This window comes from Arachis hypogaea, chromosome 20, assembly GCF_003086295.3.
Source record: "Arachis hypogaea cultivar Tifrunner chromosome 20, arahy.Tifrunner.gnm2.J5K5, whole genome shotgun sequence".
In the NCBI taxonomy this organism is placed as follows: Eukaryota; Viridiplantae; Streptophyta; class Magnoliopsida; order Fabales; family Fabaceae; genus Arachis; species Arachis hypogaea.
The window spans coordinates 25,360,773-25,375,710 of record NC_092055.1 but is presented as its reverse complement, the minus strand read 5'-3'; the positions used below and the strand labels follow the sequence as shown (position 1 = coordinate 25,375,710).

At 36.3% G+C, this 14,938-nt stretch overlaps 1 long non-coding RNA gene across 1 annotated transcript; it reads left to right on the top strand.

The window, feature by feature from the left end:
* The first annotated feature begins 1,392 nt into the window (after nt 1–1,392).
* Nucleotides 1,393–3,745, top strand: LOC140182563 (uncharacterized). Its single transcript, XR_011878388.1, has 2 exons — nt 1,393–1,590; nt 3,451–3,745. It is a non-coding gene; the product is annotated as an uncharacterized lncRNA (long non-coding RNA).
* Nucleotides 3,746–14,938: the final 11,193 nt, after the last annotated feature.

Below are 14,938 nucleotides of genomic sequence, written 5' to 3'. Positions count from 1 at the left end.
TACAAGGACTAATGTATCAATGAAGAATAATACAAATATGTTTATTTAAATTAAAAAATTAAAATAATAAGAGTACATTTATTTAAAAAATATTAATTTAAAAATAATATAAATGTACTCTTAAATTAAATGTACTCCTATTAATAAATTGAATTAAAAACAACATATAAAAATAGACATATTTATTAAATTTTAATAACATATAAAAATTTAATGACTTTTTAAATACTCTTTTTATAATAGGAATACATTTTTATATACTTTAAATACTTTATAAAAAGAATATTTAAATACTTTATAAAAAGAATATTTAATAAATATATTATTAAAAAAGTATTTAAAAAGTTGTTAAATATTTATATGTTATTAAAATTTAATAAATATGTCCATTTTTATATATTATTTTTAATTTAATTTATTAATAAGAGTTAAAATTAACTTATATTTGACCATTTTATATTAAAATTAATTTTAATAAAATAAATATTGTTTGGATAATATTAATTAAAATCATTTTTAGATAGATAATTACTAAAAAAATATAATATTAAATTATAATATTATCTTTTTAAATTTGGTATAATAATTTTTTATATTTTTTTTATATATTTTTTATATTATATAGTATTTTTTTTAGTATCCTATTTTAGTATGCTATAATTTTTTTTATTATTATAATAAAATTAATATTTATTTATTTATTAATTTAAAAATAACATATAAAAATTGATAAGTTAAGTACTCTTTTTTATTACAAAATTTTTATTAATATTTATATAGGTTGATTTTGCATTAAATTTAATAGTCCAAATTTTATTTATAGATAGAACTCAATTTGCCAGTAAATCAAAAGAACTATGATTCAAATTCTTCAAGCACTAATTCGAAAAAGCTAGATTCAAATTTCCTATGCATAATTCGAATAAGGTTGATTCGAACTTCCCCATGCATAATTCGAATCAGTTTGATTCGAACTACTAAGACTGCAAATTCCCTCACTAATTCGAAGAGGTTTGATTCGAATTATTAAGCATTTTAGTTCGAATGAGGTTGATTCGAATTACATAGAGACATGCTTTTGGTTGATCCATGTCTCATTTTTTCGTTTAGCTTAATCATGTAAAATCTCATACAAACTAGCTTAATACTGTCATTTTGTAAACCCGGATTAAATTAGTCAATAAATTAGTTTTTAATAAGGAGGATTAGAAATGTGAATATTATATTAAATTAGGATATAGCTCATCGAAACGAGAATTTTGACACTAATTTCGAAAAAAAAAAGGTCCAAAATTGGACCGAAAGGACCGAACCGGTTGAACCGGACCCAAACCAGACTATCGGTTCAACCGGACCAGCCCTTTTAAGTGAACCCAAGCCCTTCGTCCCCTTCATTCCAACAGAAACGAAGCTTTCAGCTTCCAGGGTAGGGAAGAACGAGAAATATCCCGTAGAACGAGAAATATCCCGTAACCCTTACGTTAATTTCCAACTCCCGTAACTTCTCCGTCTGAGCTCCGATTGCCACATCGTTTGCGGCCACGCGTTCACCGCGTTGAGCTCTACGTTTCTACCAGAACAATTTCATAGGTAACTCGTTATTTTATACTCAGCCTTCATTTCCCCCAATTTTCAAGTTTGTTGAATTTATTTAATTTTTGAAGTTTTAGGATCCAATTAGCTTGAGGAAAACGTTCACTCTTGCTTATGTTAAGCTTGGGTAAGATGAGAATACGATAATTCTATTTTATTTTCATTGAATTTGAGCTTTTAGTATTAAATTAGATATATATGCGTTATGAATGTGTATTAGGTTGTGAATAAATAATTAGAGCTTGAAATTGTGAATACTGGAACTTGGAGGAAGCGGATTAGTTGAGTTTTGAGGGGCTGCCTTGGTTTTGAATAAATAGCTTTGGTCGTTACGTAGAAATCAGCCAAGGTATGGTTTAGGTTTCTTGCATTTAATATATAATGTTTTGTGAAAACTTAGGCTAGACGACCATAGGATAAGTTGGAATGCAGGTGTATGTTTAATATTTAGTAATTTGTCGATGAATATATTTGGTTGAAGTTTATTGGGTAATTAGTTATTAATTTTGGATGGTGAATGTTGTTATGTTAATTTGGAGAGAATTATGGTTGAATGTTATTGTTGATGAACATGGTTGGTTTAGTGCTTGTTGATTAACTAATGATTTGGTGAATTATTGATTTGAGGTATAACTATTGTTGAGGTTGTTGTGATAATGAGGTATTTTGTGTTAAAAGCCTAGGATTTGTGAACTATGATTCTTAGTTGAATTTTGGTTGTTGGATTTGAATATTGTATGAGTTTAATTGTTGATCTGAGGTAGATTTATTGTGGTGATTGTTATGATGATGAGGAAGGGTATGTTGAATTGAAAAGAATGCAGGTTTGGACCCGAAAAGGGTGGCAAAGTCCGAGTTTTAGAGGAGATGCTGCCGAAATTTTATAAAAATTAGAGATTTTGTTTATATGATTATCTAAAAAGATTTAGATTCAAAGGTTATATGGTTTGATTTAGAGTTATTAAGAAAATGAGAATGTTTTAAGTTTGATTCATTTAGAAAAGAATGAATTATGTTTTGAATTGGAACTATTGATGGACGGAATGGGAGGTGTGATAATGAAGGATAAGGATAAGGATTGAATATGATTGACGTATAATGATGAATGAGATGCGATTGAGAATGATGTGGATGTTGATGAATTATAATTGAATTATTTATATGGCTTATGAATTTGAATAATCTGAGATATGAGATTCCCTGGATAAAGTGCCGTGGCTTGCCACCACGTGTACCAGGTTGAAAACTCGATACTCTGTTGACCCTTCGACGTAAGTGTGACCGGGCACTATATAAATTCCTGGGAATGTTACCCCCGTTGAGCAATATTGATTATTTGAGAAAAAGCTATACATAGACTCTTGGGGATGCACGTCGGGGGACAGTCTAAGGACAATTCAGACTTGTCGGGTTGGCTGGATAACCGACAGATGAGCCTCATCAGCCATAGGACAGGCATGCATCATATGCATATTACTTGAATTATTTGCTTGTGCTTTAATTGGGTGTGCCTATATGTACTTGCCATGCTAAATGTGTATTTATTACCTGTAATAACTGTAACATTCCTGTGTTTGCCTTATCTGTCTATTTGTCTGTGAAAATGCATGAAGGAGTTGGAGGTATGGAGGAATGGCAGTATGGGACTTAGATTTAAGGTTAAGTTAAGTTAGGATTAAATATTTTTAGAAAACCACCTTTTATGGCTTCTGTTTAATACTTTAAGCTCTATAATCTGAGTGTCGGCGTTCTAGGATTGCCTCTGGCATTCCCAGGACCTTATATATTATGTGTGTGGCACCTCTACCATACTGGGAACCTCCGGTTCTCATTCCATACTATGTTGTTGTTTTTCAGATGCAGGTCGAGAGGCATCTCGTTAGGCGTCTAGACTCTTGAAGCGGAGTGGTTACAGGGTTATTTTGTTATGCTATGATGTATATATATGTACTTAATTTTCTCTCCACATAACTTGTTCTTTTGATCCTCCTAGAGGTTTATGGAGAGGCAGGATTGTGTATATGTACTTTTGAGTTTTGGATATGTATGTATATATGTGTAAATATTCTCCGGCCAGTCTTGACTTCGCAGGCTGAGTTAGGAGCTTGTTATTTTGTATCTTTGGCACTCTATTCCTACTTCTGTTATCATATGTTCTATAGTTATGGTTTCCTTAGCACGCAAGTTAACTCATTCCTTGAGCGTTGCGCTTTTTTGTCGCGATTTTTGTTTCCTCTATTCTTCAAGGCTCCTAGCATATTATAATTCTTCTGCTATTATATGTACTCATTTTATTTTAGAGGTCGTAATACCACACCACCTCTGTTTTACGACTTAAGCGTAAAGCTTAGTGTGGTAGGGTGTTACATTATGGTATCAAAGCAGTTCATTCCTATAGAGCCTGAAAGATGGACTGATTGTACTTCTGTGCATTCTCTATATATGTGTGTATGTGCTATTAGGATATCTGATTGATATATATGGCATAAACATTTGTGAGCATGCATTTGGAACTTAAAGCATTAGACCTGTGATATTGAGACTGATCAACTTAATATCACTTGTTTGGTGTGTATAGGGACCAGATGTCGACTCGCGAACGCGGTCGCGGGCGAGGTAGAGGTAGGACAGGCACCGTTACTCTTGCTCCCATAGGGACTGATCCAGTAGACTTTATGGCTGCCCTAGGAAATATGGCTGCAGCTATGCAGGCGACAGCCGAGGCATTGGGTAATCAGATAAATCAGGGTAATCATGGGAACAATAATGATGAGGTTGGTTCAATGACACTTGCTACATTTCTGAAAGTTCATCCTCCGACCTTCAGGGGAACCTCAAATCCCACTGATACAGATAATTGGATTCAGGCTATGGAAAGGGCGTTACAGGCACAACAAGTTCCTGAAGAGCAATGGGTTGAATTTGGAACTTATCAGTTGCAAGGTGAAGCTCAGTATTGGTGGCAGGGAACACGACGTATCCTGCAGCCTGATGGTGCTGCGATTCCTTGGGAGGTTTTTCGGACAGAGTTCTATAAGAAATACTTTCCTAATTCAGCTATAAATGCCAAGGAACTTGAATTAATGCAGTTAAAGCAGGGACAGATGACTGTTGCTGAGTATACTAGTAAATTTGAAGAGTTATGTCGCTTTTCTCGTATCTATCAAGGTGCACCTGAAGATTTTGCTGAATGGAAGTGTATTAAATATGAGGGAGGTCTTCGGAGTGATATTCTGAGCTTCGTTGCCCCAATGGAGATTAGGGTATTTTCTGAATTAGTGAATAAGAGTAGGGTGGCTGAGGATTGTGTGAGGAAGGCGGCAACAGAGAAAGAAAGTTTGAGGGTGCCTTTTCAGAGGCCTTCAGGGAGGAACTTTGCTCTGAGAGGTAGGAATTTCAAGCGTGGAGGCTTTGTTCCACAGCAGACTCAGGGTCAAGGTAATTACAGAAGGCCGAATATTACTACTAATCAAGGAAAAAGGTTTGGGAAGCAGCCACAACAGGATCTGAATTGTCAGAAGTGTGGAAAATATCATCCTGGAGTTCCGTGCAGATTAGGACTTGAAGTGTGCTATTCTTGTGGACAGCCCGGACATATAGCCAGTAATTTCCTGGAGAAGAAGTATGAGACTGGTAAAGTGCAGTAGCCGGGGAGAGTATACACCACTTCTACCATCGGTGTTGAGGGATCTGAGACACTGATTAGAGGTAATTGTGAAATGGCTGGTAAAATCTTAAATGCTTTATTTGATTCAGGAGCAAGTCATTCATTTATTGCATTTGAAAAGGCCAATGAGTTAGGATTGAGAATGGTGGTTTTAGGTTATGATTTGAAAGTATATAATGCTACTCATGAAGCTATGGTGACTAGGATAGGATGTCCACAAGTTCCCTTTCGAGTACAACAACGTGAATTTGTGCATGATTTGATTTGTTTGCCTATGACTGGTCTTGATCTCATCTTGGGATTGGATTGGTTATCCAAGAATCATGTTTTGCTTGATTATTCTGAGAAGTCAGTACAGTTTATGCCGGAAGGGTCAGAAGTACCGGTTGTGGTGAATAGTTACTATTTGAATTCTATGATAGTAAATTATTCTGGAATCAAATGTCAGGGTATTATGTTATTAACTACGGGAGTATCAGGTGATGATCAGAGTTTAGAGTAGATTCTCGTTGTATGTGAATTTCCAGATGTGTTTCCAGATGATATTAATGAATTTTCACCTAACCGGGAAGTTGAATTCGCAATTGAGTTAGTGCCTGGAGCCGGTCCGATTTCAATTACACCTTATAGGATGTCACCTTTCGAAATGGCTGAACTGAAAGCTCAGTTGGAAGATCTGTTGGGTAAGTATTTTATCCGACCAAGTGTTTCTCCGTGGGGAGCGCCAGTGTTACTGGTAAAGAAGAAGGATGGGAGTATGCGGTTGTGTGTCGATTATCGGTAATTGAATAAGATCATTGTGAAGAATAAATATCTGTTGCCTAGAATCAACGATCTAATGGATCAATTACAGGGTGCCGATGGATTTTCTAAGATTGATCTGCGATCTGGTTATCACCAGATAAGGGTTAGAGATGAGGATATTCCGAAAACTGCTTTCAGGACGTGTTATGGTCATTATGAGTATACAGTTATGTCTTTTGGGTTAACTAATACCCCGGCAGTATTTATGGATTATATGAACAGGATTTTCTGACCGTATCTGAACAAGTTTGTTATTGTCTTCATTGATGACATTCTTGTTTATTCTAAGACTGAAGAGGAGCATGCTGATCACTTGCGAACTGTGCTGCAAATTCTAAGAGACAGGAAGCTGTATGCTAAGTTATCTAAATGTGAGTTTTGGAAGAGTGAAGTGAAGTTTCTCGGCCACATGGTGAGTAAGCAGGGGATAGCTGTGGATCCTGCTAAGGTGGAAGCAGTGATGAATTGGGAGCGACCAACTTCCGTAACAGAGATCAGGAGTTTCTTAGGTTTGGCGGGGTATTATTGCAGATTCATTAAGGGATTTTCACAGCTCGCCTTACCTTTAACTAAATTGACTATTAAGGATACGCCTTTTGTCTGGACTTCGGAATGTGAAGAGAGTTTCCAAGCATTGAAGCACAGGTTGACTAATGCACCTGTATTGGTATTACCTGAACCAAGTGAATCGTTTGAAGTGTATTGTGATGCATCTCTGAAAGGGTTGGGGTGTGTTCTGATGCAGCACCAGAATGTTGTAGCATACGCCTCACGGCAATTAAGACCGCATGAAATGAACTACTCGACACATGATTTGGAACTTGCTGCTGTTGTGTTTGCTTTAAAGATTTGGAGGCACTACCTCTATGGCGTTAAGTTCCTTGTTTTCTCAGACCATAAGAGTTTGAAGTATCTTTTTGAGCAGAAAGAGTTGAATATACGTCAGAGAAGGTGGATGGAGCTTCTGAAAGATTATGATTTTGAATTGAATTATCATCCAGGAAAAGCGAACGTTGTGGCGGACGCTTTGAGTCGAAAGTCTTTATATGCAGCTTGGATGATGCTACGGGAGGAAGAGTTACTGAAGGCATTTCAAGGTTTGAATTTAGGAGTTAGAGAAGAATCTGGAATTTTGTGTTTGAGTCAGTTGCAGATTTCAAGTGATTTTAAATCAGAACTTCTGAGGGCTCATCGAGACAGTGAAGCGTTACGTAAGGTATTACCAGCAGTCGAACAGGGGAAACAGTGGAGAGTGTCAGAAGGACAGGATGGTTTGTGGAGGTTCAAGAACCGAATTGTTGTGCCAGATATTGGAGACCTGCGACAGAGAATCTTAAAGGAAGCTCATAAGAGTGGGTTTTCAATTCACCCAGGGAGCACTAAAATGTATCAGGATCTGAAGGTGATGTTCTGGTGGCCAGGTATGAAGAATGATGTGGCATTGCATATATCTAAATGTTTAACGTGTCAGAAGGTTAAGATTGAGCATTAGAGACATCAGGGACCCTTCAGCCTTTGGAGATTCCACAATGGAAATGGGAGAGTATCACAATGGATTTTGTGATAGGTTTGCCTAGAACCCGATCTGGTTGTGATGCTATTTGGGTGGTTGTGGATCGACTGACAAAATCAGTTCACTTTCTTCCTATCCGAATAAGCTGCACAATGGAGGAATTGGCTCGAATGTATATCAAAGAGATTGTCAGGTTACATGGTGTGCCTTCTACTATCATATCTGATAGAGATCCTCGTTTCACATCAAGGTTCTGGGGAGCTTTTCAGCGTGCATTTGAAACTCAATTAAGCTTGAGTATTGCGTATTGCCCTTAGACAGATGATCAGTCAGAAAGAACTATTCAGACCTTGGAAGATATGCTAAGAGCTTGTGTTTTGGACCAGCCGGCGAGCTGGGACCGGTATATGCTATTAGTAGAGTTTGCTTATAATAATAGCTATCATGCGAGCATCGGAATGGCTCCATATGAGGCTCTGTATGGCAGGAAATTTTAGTCTGCGTTGTGTTGGTATGAAACTAGAGAAAGGAGTTTATTAGGGCCTGAGGTGATAGCTGAAACGACTGAACAGATAAAGAAGATTCGTAGTCGAATGCTTATAGCCCAGAGCCGCCAGAAGAATTATGCTGATCAGAGGCGAAAGCCTTTGAAATTTGAGGAAGGGGAGCATGTTTTTTTGAAAGTTACACCAACCACTGGAGTGGGAAGAGCTATAAGACTAAGAAATTGAATCCCCGTTATATTGGACCATTTGAGATTCTGAAGAAAATTGGACCAGTGGCTTATAGAATTGCCTTACCGCCGTATCTTTCAAATTTGCACAATGTGTTTCATGTGTCACAGCTTCGGAAGTATACTCCTGACGCAAGTCATGTTCTGGAACCAGAACCAATCCAAGTAAGAGAAGATCTAACACTTCCAATAATTCCAGTGAGAATTGATGATACTAATATTAAACGATTACGCGAAAAGGAAGTATCATTGGTAAAAGTAGCTTAGAGTCGAGCTGGTATTGAGGAACATACCTGGGAACTCAAATCAGATATGCGAAAAGACTATCCACATCTCTTTTCAGGTAACTAGATTTGAATTTTGAGGGCAAAATTCTTTATTAGGTGGGTAGGATGTAAACCCCGGTTAAATTAGTAGATAATTAGTCAATAAATTAGTTTTTAATAAGGAGGATTAGAAATGTGAATATTATATTAAATTAGGATAGAGCTCATCGAAACGAGAATTTTGACACTAATTTCGAAAAAAAAGGTCCAAAATTGGACCGAAAGGACCGAACCGGTTGAACCGGACCCAAACCGGACTGTCACTTCAACCGGACCAGCCCTTTTAAGTGAACCCAAGCCCTTTATTCCCTTCATTCCAACAGAAACGAAGCTTTCAGCTTCCAGGGGAGCTAAGAACGAGAAATATCCCGTAACCCTTACGTTAATTTCCAACTCCCGTAACTTCTCCGTCTGAGCTCCGATTGCCACATCGTTTGCGGCCACGCGTTCACCGCGTTGAGCTCTACGTTTCTACCAGAACAATTTCATAGGTAACTCGTTATTTTATACTCAGCCTTCATTTCCCCTAATTTTCGAGTTTGTTAAATTTCTTTGATTTTTGATGTTTTAGGATCCAATTAGCTTAAGGAAAACGTTCACTCTTGCTTATGTGAAACTTGGGTAAGGTGAGGATACGATAATTCTATTTTATTTTCATTTAATTTGAGATTTTAGTATTAAATTGGATATATATGTGTTATGAATGTGTATTAGGTTGTGAATAAATAATTGGAGCTTGAAATTGTGAATACTGGAACTTGGAGGAAGCGGATTAGTTGAGTTTTGAGGGGCTGCCTTGGTTTTGAATAAATAGCTTTGGTTATTACGTGGAAATTGGCCAAGGTATGGTTTAGGTTTCTTGCATTTAATATATAATGTTCTGTAAAAACTTAGGCTAGACGACCATAGGATAAGTTGGAATGCAGGTGTATGTTTAATATTTAGTAATTTGTCGATGAATATATTTGGTTGAAGTTTATTGGGTAATTAGTTATTAATTTTGGATGGTGAATGTTGTTATGTTAATTTGGAGAAAATTATGGTTGAATGTTACTGTTGATGAACATGGTTGGTTTAGTGCTTGTTGATTAACTAATGATTTGGTGAATTATTGATTTGAGGTATAACTATTGTTGAGGTTGTTGTGATAATGAGGTATTTTGTGTTAAAAGCCTATGATTTGTGAACTATGATTCTTAGTTGAATTTTGGTTGTTGGATTTAAATATTGTATGAGTTTAATTGTTGATCTGAGGTAGATTTATTGTGGTGAATGTTATGATGATGAGGAAGGGTATGTTGAATTGAAAAGAATGCAGGTTTGGACCCGAAAAGGGTGGCAAAATCCGAGTTTTAGAGGAGATGCTGCCGAAATTTTATAAAAATTAGAGATTTTGTTTATATGATTATCTAAAAGATTTAGATTCAAAGGTTATATGGTTTGATTTAGAGTTATTAAGAAAATGAGCATGTTTTAAGTTTGATTCATTTAGAAAAAAATAAATTATGTTTTGAATTGGAACTATTGATGGACGGAATGGGAGGTGTGATAATGAAGGATGAGGATTGAATATGATTGACGTATAATGATGAATGAGATGCGATTGAGAATGATGTGGATGTTGATGAATTATAATTGAATTATTTATATGGCTTATGAATTTGAATAATCTGAGATACGAGATTCCCTGGACAAAGTGTCGTGGCTTGCCACCACGTGTACCAGGTTGAAAACTCGATACTTTGTTGACCCTACGACGTAAGTGTGACCGGGCACTATATAAATTCCCGAGAATGTTACCCCCATTGAGCAATATTGATTACTTGAGAAAAAGCTATGCATAGACTCTTGGGGATGCACGTCGGGGGACAGTCTAAGGACAATTCAAACTTGTCAGGTTGGCTGGATAATCGACAGATGAGCTTCATCAGCCATAGGACAGGCATGCATCATATGCATACTTGAATTATTTGCTTGTGCTTTAATTGGGTGTGCCTATATGTACTTGCCATGCTAAATGTGTATTTGTTACCCGTAATAACTGTAACCTTCCTGTGTTTGTCTTATCTGTCTATTTGTCTGTGAAAATGCATGAAGGAGTTGGAGGTATGGAGGAATGGTAGTATGGGACTTAGATTTAAGGTTAAGTTAAGTTAGGATTAAATATTTTTAGAAAACCACCTTTTATGGCTTCTGTTTAATACTTTAAGCTCTATAATCTGACTGTGGCCTTCTAGGATTGCCTCTGGCATTTCCAGGACCTTATATATTATGTGTGTAGCACCTCTACCATACTGGGAACCTCTGGTTCTCATTCCATACTATGTTGTTATTTTTCAGCTGCAGGTCGAGAGGCATCTCGTTAGGCATCTAGACTCTTGAAGCGGAGTGGTTACAGGGTTATTTTGTTATGATATGATGTATATATATGTACTTAATTTCTCTCCGCATAACTTGTTCTTTTGATCCTCCTAGAGGTTTATGGAGAGGCAGGATTGTGTATATGTATTTTTGGGTTTTGGATATGTATGTATATATGTGTAAATATTATCCGGCCAGTCTTGACTTCGCAGGCTGAGTTAGGAGCTTGTTACTTTGTATCTTTGGCACTCTATTCCTACTTCTGTTATCATATGTTCTATAGTTATGGTTTCCTTAGCACGCAAGTTAACTCGTTCCTTGAGCGTTGTGCTTTTTTGTCGCGATTTTTGTTTCCTCTATTCTTCAAGGCTCCTAGCATATTATAATTCTTCTACTATTATATGTACTCATTTTATTTTAGAGGTCGTAATACCACACCACCTCTGTTTTACGACTTAAGCGTAAAGCTTAGTGTGGTAGGGTGTTACACATTTACCCTTAAATTTAGCTTCTAATAATTTAAAGTCAACCTGTTTTATTATTTTGTGCCTTCAAAGAATTTACACGACTGACATAAAAATATAACAATTGAAAAATAATTTATTACAATTAGTATATTCATTTTAATAAATATCTTCTATCTAATACTATAAAAAAAATACATTGGCCACTTTGAATTGCTATAGGTCAACTTCTATCCACAGTAGTAGAATACTTAAATTGAGATATATTCATCAAATAAAGAATCAATAAAACACTCATCCGTACTTTCTCATTTTGGATACATTTATATATAAAATAAATTATACATAAAAGAAAAAAAAAGAAGAAAAGAAGAGTTGAAATAGCAAGAGCGATAAAAATTACGATTCTTATAATATTGTGTGGCCATCTATATATAGTAGACCAGACAACTATGATTATCTAACAAAATTAATTTGTATTTATTGCACTTAACTTGAATAAGTAAGAAATTATCTTATTTTAATTTAGTCCTTAATTCATATGATCTGAATTTAGCTCAATATATATGATTTGATTTGATTATTAGTTGAAAAGATCTCAGTTGCCTATTTTATTCATAAATTTATTTATTTTAATGACTAATAAATTAATCAAATTAATTAATTAGTACACACAATAAATTTAGTTTAATAAATTAAAAGAAATAAATTAAAAAATACTAACAGAATATTAAAATAAATAAATTAAAAAATACTACCAAATCAAATTGATATAAATTATAATAAATTATATAATATTTAAATATCTAATCAAATCAATGAGTTGCTATAGTTAGTTTATCGTAATAACTTGTATTTAATGCGTTAAAAGAAATAAATCGAAAAATATTTTCAGAAGCATGCCACATCAACTACATGATTAAGTGTAGAAATCCGATTTTTATATAATAGAATAGATTTATTAATTTACATTAATTACATTAAAAAATTTTATTTAATAATTACATAATTTTTTAAAAGAGAAATTTATCATATATTCTTTTATTTTCACTTTTCATATACTACAGTATATTTTTTATATATATAATATTAATTCTCTTTGTAATTATATTTTTTTTATGATTTTCACAAACTATATTTTATTACCAAGAGATTATATATATTGAAAGTTGTCACGTGCTTTTTTTTTTTCTAATTAAACCGTTTTAATAATATACATTACTTTTTTAACGGCCCTTTCAATATTTTTTTGAGTCTATAACTATGATATACACTATGAAGTATAATTATTCTTTAATTTAAATGAACTCCAATTGATGAAATAGTTTCACATAAATTTTAAAGATTTTCTAAAATTTATTATTTCACTTGAATAATACTAGCTCTAACAGAAACATAAATAAAAATTGAAATAAGTATCTAATTAATTTGATTAATTATTCAACATTATTTCTGATATTTCTTAATTAACTAATAAAGGTGTTCATACCCTGACCCAACACTAAGGCCCAGGATCCAAGAAAAAAGGCCCAACACAAAAGAGTTAAGCCTTTCACTACACCGACCAGATACCACGAAGTCGGCTATCTTCACGACTTGCTCTAAGGAAGTCGGTACGAGGATTAGCTGGCAGATAAACCCTCCCTCAAGAGGATAACTGCCCCCAGAATCTCTCTAACCACTTCCAGGAGCCATATCTTAACCTCCCTAAGATAAAGGGACGGTTATCCACCTAAAAAGGTGGCACTACTCCAACGGTGGTTATTGAATCACCACTATAAATACCCTGACGCTCCTCAGGTATCTCAAGTTCCAATACTCTCTAGACCTGTTTTGCTCCCTTTGCTGACTTTGGCATCGGAGTGTCTTTGCAGGTACCACCCCCCTCACTTCTCACAATCTAGTCGGACGGGGGCCCCCAAGGTGTCAACCCACTTGCAGGTCTCCTCTTTCATACGTTTGGGCCAACCAATACCATCTAGCTCATTAATCTTCGGTTACCCATCGTAACATTGGCGCCGTTGCCGGGGACCCGAGAGATCAACCAGTGATGGCAGACAGATCCCCTGAGGAGGGTCATGTAGAAACAGATTCCGAACAAGAGAATCTGGATACCGGAAATAACGACGTGGACCTAACCCTCTGCCAGGAAACCAACGATCAACACAGAGAGGGTACCTCCGGAGTCAAAACCCCGAAGGTGAATTCCTCTGAAGGCCGTGAATCGGAGAAGGACGGACAGTCTCACGCAATTGAACTCATGGGATTAGTCCATGTCCACCAAAGCCGCTTGGAACAGCTAGAACAGGAACGGGAGCGACAAAGGGAGATAGAAAAGCACCTAAGAGAGGAGATGGATCGACAAAAAGAGTTAGAGAAAAAACTCTTAAAGTTAGAATCCTCCCTCAAAGGTCGGAACTCCCGTGACGATAGAGAAGAGTCGCCCCTAGGAGGGGAGGATCCTTTTAGTGAGGACATAATGAGGGCAAAGGTTCCAAGAAACTTTAAAAGCCCCGATATGGACCTCTATGATGGAACCACAGATCCAAAGCATCACTTAAGCAACTTTAAAAGTCGGATGTATCTGGCTGATGCTTCTGATGCTACGCGATGCAAAGCTTTCCCGACAACCTTGTCGAAAGCGGCAATGAAGTGGTTCGACAGCCTCCCCCCGAGGTCGGTCACCAGTTTTGAAGACCTCTCAAGGAAGTTCTTGATGAGGTTCTCTATCCAAAAAGACAAAGTAAAACATGCGCCAAGCCTCCTGGGAATAAAGCAGGAGGTCGGAGAATCCTTACGAGCCTATATGAAAAGGTTCAACAAAGCATGTTTGGAAATCCAAGACCTGCCCACCAAGGCAGTCATAATGGGGTTAGTCAATGGGCTTAGAGAAGGTCCCTTCTCACAGTCCATATCAAAAAGACACCCCACCTCCTTAAGTGATGTACATGAAAGAGCTGAAAAGTACATCAACATGGAGGAGAATGCTAGGCTGAGAGACTCGAGTTGCGACCTGGGCATCTCCCCTCAACAAAAGAGAGGGAGAGGGAACCCAAAAAGAAGGAAGAACTCGGTCTCGATAGACCAAGAAAATATCACTCTTATACTCCTCTAAAGGTCTCTATAGTAGATGTATACAGAGAGATTTGTAATACTGAAAGGCTGCCACCCCCCAGACCCATTAAAAATAAAAAAGGGGGGAGCCGCAGCGACTACTGTGAGTACCATAAAATATATGGTCACTCCACAAACGACTACTACGACCTTAAAAATGTAATAGAAAAGCTGGCTAGAGAAGGTCGGCTTGACAGATATCTCATAGAAAGATCGGACAGTCATGGGAAGAGAAAGCGAGATGATATGGATAGAAGAGACCCACCACCGCAGACTCCGGAGAGACATATCCATATGATCTCAAGGGGGTTCGCGGGAGGGGGACTCACCAAATCCTCTCACAAAAGGCATCTCAAGAGAGTC